Consider the following 4,770-nt stretch of genomic DNA (forward strand, 5'->3'; position numbering starts at 1 on the left):
TATCTCTATACCGCCTTGGAGGAACTGAAGTTCACCTAGCACGATCCATACTGCAATCAAGATTTCCAACAGGAATCATCAGCAAGAAAAAAAACACTCCTTGAAGTCTGGAACCAGGAAAGAGGCCAAATCCACAGCAACAGGACCCTATAAAGGTAAGCACACTCTCCGCCCCTCCAGTTGCAACAAAGTAACAAACACACACATTGCAAACTTCAAGTCAGTTATCCCTTAATTTTGTTACAGACTCACTAGGGGACCCTCCACTGTCAGTTTTGTGGCATGGTAAAATAACAAAGCGGGTGGGGGGTCATTAAAATGTAAGGATCTATTTTTTGTCCCAGCCTTGCCCTACTCAGCACTGAAAGGGTTAAAGTGACATGAAAATCTGTAGTTAAGTTTCACAATTCATATACAGCTTGCATGTGTCTTGAACAGTAAGAGTTAGAAAAATGTGATATATAGATTTATTAATTGATTCCTATACTCGCTCCTGAGTCTACATCAGTATGCTCTTTTGGAACATGGAAATATTTTCAAAAAGAGGATACAAAAAAGAATAGGGTATATTTGATAATATAAGTAAGCTGAAACTGAAACTTTTCTCTCTAAATTGCACGCTCTATATAAATCATGACGGTATCATTTTGACTTTCTCTGTCCCTTTAGGCCCATAAAATTGTAATAGCACACGCAGTTTCTACACTTCTTTTTGATTATTTATGGCTTTCTTTATGAAGCTGCTACCAAATCTTTTTATGATCTCAGAGGTGACAGACTTAAAAACCCATCACCATCAGTGATGATTAAGGGGGCAGGACTTCAAAAGTTATAGCTTATGGCATCTTAAATTCAGGCATTAAATACTGCCTCACTCCCTGCAAACATATGAGGACAGGTTTCCTGTCTGGGAATATTTCCACTCACAGTATAATAAATGTGGCCCATTGTATACTTTGTGTGTTTTTTGCATATATAGGTACCCAAAGAAGGTTATTTCTGCAGACACATGCAAGAATTTTGATATATAGATGTTTCTTCCATAAGTCATTTGTTTGTTGTACCTAATTTGCAGAAGTCTCTACAGAGCAATTCCTTGAGGTTGCGTAGAACACACATATATATATTTCCTAAATCTCTCACAGTAGTTTTCATTTTATCATGGCCAGCTATGGATTGCCAGGTAAGAATGAAATCTTACAATCTGTAATGTATTTGGAGGTAGACATACTGAGCTGCAATTTATACTTGTTGCAGTCAGTTTACTCACCTCAATATTGCACTAAGTACATATAACTCACATTAGCATATTGTTTTTAATATAATTATACATTGCTCCATTAGATAGAGGTGACAAACATGCATTAAACAGAATTTACAAGGGTATATCTTGACATAGACCGACTAGGCTTGTGCCTAAGGTAAAATTAACTAGTTCCATGGTGTGATGTCTTCCCACTCTTGTGTTATTCTTAATAGGGCACTAAAGTTAGATATAAGATGATCACAGAGGTACAACATTTATTTATATAACTGAGATAAGGAGCAGTCTGCAGTGGCTTAGATACAGGGTAATCACAGAGGTAAAAAGTATATTAATATAACTGAGATAAGGGGCAGTTTGCAGAGGCTTAGATACAAGGTAATCACAGAGGTAAAAAGTATATTAATATAACTGAGATAAGGGGGCAGTCTGCAGAGGCTTAGATACAGGGTAATCACAGAGGGTAAAAAGTATATTAATATAACTGAGATAAGGGGGCAAGTTTGCAGAGCTTAGATACAAGGTAATCACAGAGATAAAAAGTATATTAATATAACTGAGATAAGGAGCAGTCTGCAGAGGCTTAGATACAGGGTAATCACAGAGGTAAAAAGTATATTAATATAACTGAGATAAGGGGCGGTTTGCAGAGGCTTAGATACAAGGTAATCACAGAGGTAAAAATGATATTATTATAACAGTGTTGGTTATGCAAAACTAGGGAATGGGTAATAAAGGGATTATCTGTTTAAACAATAAACATTCTGGTGTAGACTGTCCCTTTAAATAACTGTAATTAACATCAGTTTCAGTGTAAGAGAATTAGCTGAAGCCATTTAGAAGATGCTTTTTGTGTTTATAAATAATAATGAGAACCACAAATACCATTAATGGCCTTGTGTATCATTTAGGATTAATCAGATTAGAAGCATTATAATCTTCCTTTTAGTAGCTGAATCTAAACAGAAGCACTTTGCTTAAATATTTTCAAAAAGGAAAAGACAGAAAAAAATGCCTTAAAGGGACATTAAACACTAAAAATGTTATTGTTTAAACAGATAGATAATCACTTTATAACTCATTCCCCATATTTTAAGTAACCAACTTGCATGTTAGCCAATCAGTGCAGACGCTTAAATAACTCCACGGGTGTGAGCACAATGTTATCTACGTGGCACACATGAACTAACACCCTCTAGCTGTGAAAACTGTCAAATGCATTCAGATAAAACACATTTGCATATGAGCCTACCTAGGTGTATCTTTCAACTAAGAATACCAAGAGAACAAAGCAAATTTGATAATAAAAGGAAATTGGAAAGTTGTTTAAAATTGAATGCCCTAGCGGAGTCATGAAAGTTTAATTTAGACTTTACTATACCTTAAAATATATTTTATCCTGGAATTTAAACTCTGTATATGAAGTCTACAGATTTCTAGAAAAGTATTTGTTACTATAACATTTTACACTACGTATGATATGTGAGTATTTGTATTTATAGTCTAAGACTATGCATTTATAGAATTCCATAATTGTATTTATCTAAGTCTTCCGAATATGAATGCGCGGCTAACATGCTCTGAAACATCACATTCACTATTAAGATTCTATGATATACTAAGAAATAGATACTAGTGGAATGGTAGTTTGCGCTCGTGTTCGAGCGATAAACCAGTAGAAGTAATTCCTTTGCTCTCGGATATCAAGCTCATATTTTGAGTAGACTTCAATGGCAAAAAAAGTTGGAAAAAAAAAACCCCACCCATTAGTCATTCAAGACGCAATTGTGGTCATTTAACCTTTAATGACTTGGTTATAAAGTCTACATCGGAACAGCATTCTGATGTAAGACAAATTGTAAATCACGCAACCGCGCAAAAGATCGTGACATTTCAATTATGGGATGGGGTCTGGGGGGCGTCCCTTGATGCTAGGGAACGGCCCTCCAGACCGCGATCAAATTTGCAAGCGCAGTTGCTTCAGGACATTCGTTGGCTATGACGTTGTAATTCCGTCATGATGGAAGACAATGGCATAACGGCGGGAAGAGGTTAAAAGCACACCGTATTGAAGATAAAATTGCATATTTCATCTGCACATAGCATAAACAAATGATGGATTTTGCACACATTTGTATTGATACCTATTTATATATTATTATATATTGATATAGATATATAAAGATATATTAGGAATATCTATTTATGGGGGGATTATTTTCATAGTGCTATTAGATTAGGTGTTATTGTTTTTATTATTGGATAATTTTTGTTGATTATTTTTGTAAGCTTACTTTTTATTATTTATTGTAATTTTAGATTTTTTAAAAAAAAGTCATAGTGTTAGTTTTTTTTTAAATGTGTAATTTAGATTTTTTTAACTGTAGTTTTTTTAATTTTATTAAATAGTTATGTTAGGTTCATTTATAATTTAGAACTAGATTTTTTTTATTTCACAGGTAAGTTTTTATTTATTTTAATATAGTTATATTGTAATTTAAATTTAAAGTAAGGGGGTGTTAGGTTTAGGGGTTAATAATTTAATTTATTGTTTTGCGATTTGGGGAGCTGGTGGTTTAGGGGTTAATAGGTTTATTTAGTAGCGGCGATGTGGGGGGGTGGAGATTTAGGGGTTAATAGGGTTTATTTAGTGGGGTGGCGATGTGGGAGTGCCGGAGTTTTTAGGGGTTAATAACTTTATTATAGTGGCAACGATGTCGGGAAGCAGCGGATTAGGGGATAATAACTTTATTATAGTTTCGGCTATATCGGGGAGCGGCAGAATAGGGTTAATAACCTTATTATAGTGGCAGCGATGTTGGGGAATGGTGGAATAGGGGTTAATAACTTTATTATAGAGGCAGTGATGTTGGGGAGAGGCAGAATAGGGGTTAATAACGTTTATTAGGGTTGACGATGTCAGGGGCAGAAGATTAGGGGTTAATCATTTTATTTAGGTGTCGGCAATGTAGGGGCGGCAGATTAGCTGTGTTTAGGCTCGGGGTTTGTGTTGAGGGTCTTAGATTTAAATGTAACTTTTTTTACCCATAGACTCAATGGGGTTGCGTTACGGAGATTTTTCATTCCACACTTCAGGTGTTAGTTTTTTATCTATACTCTCTCCCTATTGACGGAAAAAGCGTGCACAAGCACGTCAAGAGCAGCTTTTTGGATTCTGTGCGATATGGAGCTTAACGCCACCATATCAACAACCACACAAGGAGGCTTTTCAGTAACTCGTAATGGCAGCGCTACGGAGGGTGAAATAACGCAACTTTTTTGGCGTTAGTTTCACACCCTGTTTAATGCAAAACTTGTAATCTACCTGTTAATTAAATATAAATATTGCTTAAATATATATATTTTTATCATCTACTTAACTGCAAAGGGTTCCAATGCACTTTAAATGTGTATATATGTCTGTAAATACATATATAATATAGTACAAATACATAATAAATATATATATATATATATATATATATAAATATATATACAAATACATA

Source organism: Bombina bombina, chromosome 7 (assembly GCF_027579735.1).
Source record: "Bombina bombina isolate aBomBom1 chromosome 7, aBomBom1.pri, whole genome shotgun sequence".
Taxonomy (NCBI): Eukaryota; Metazoa; Chordata; class Amphibia; order Anura; family Bombinatoridae; genus Bombina; species Bombina bombina.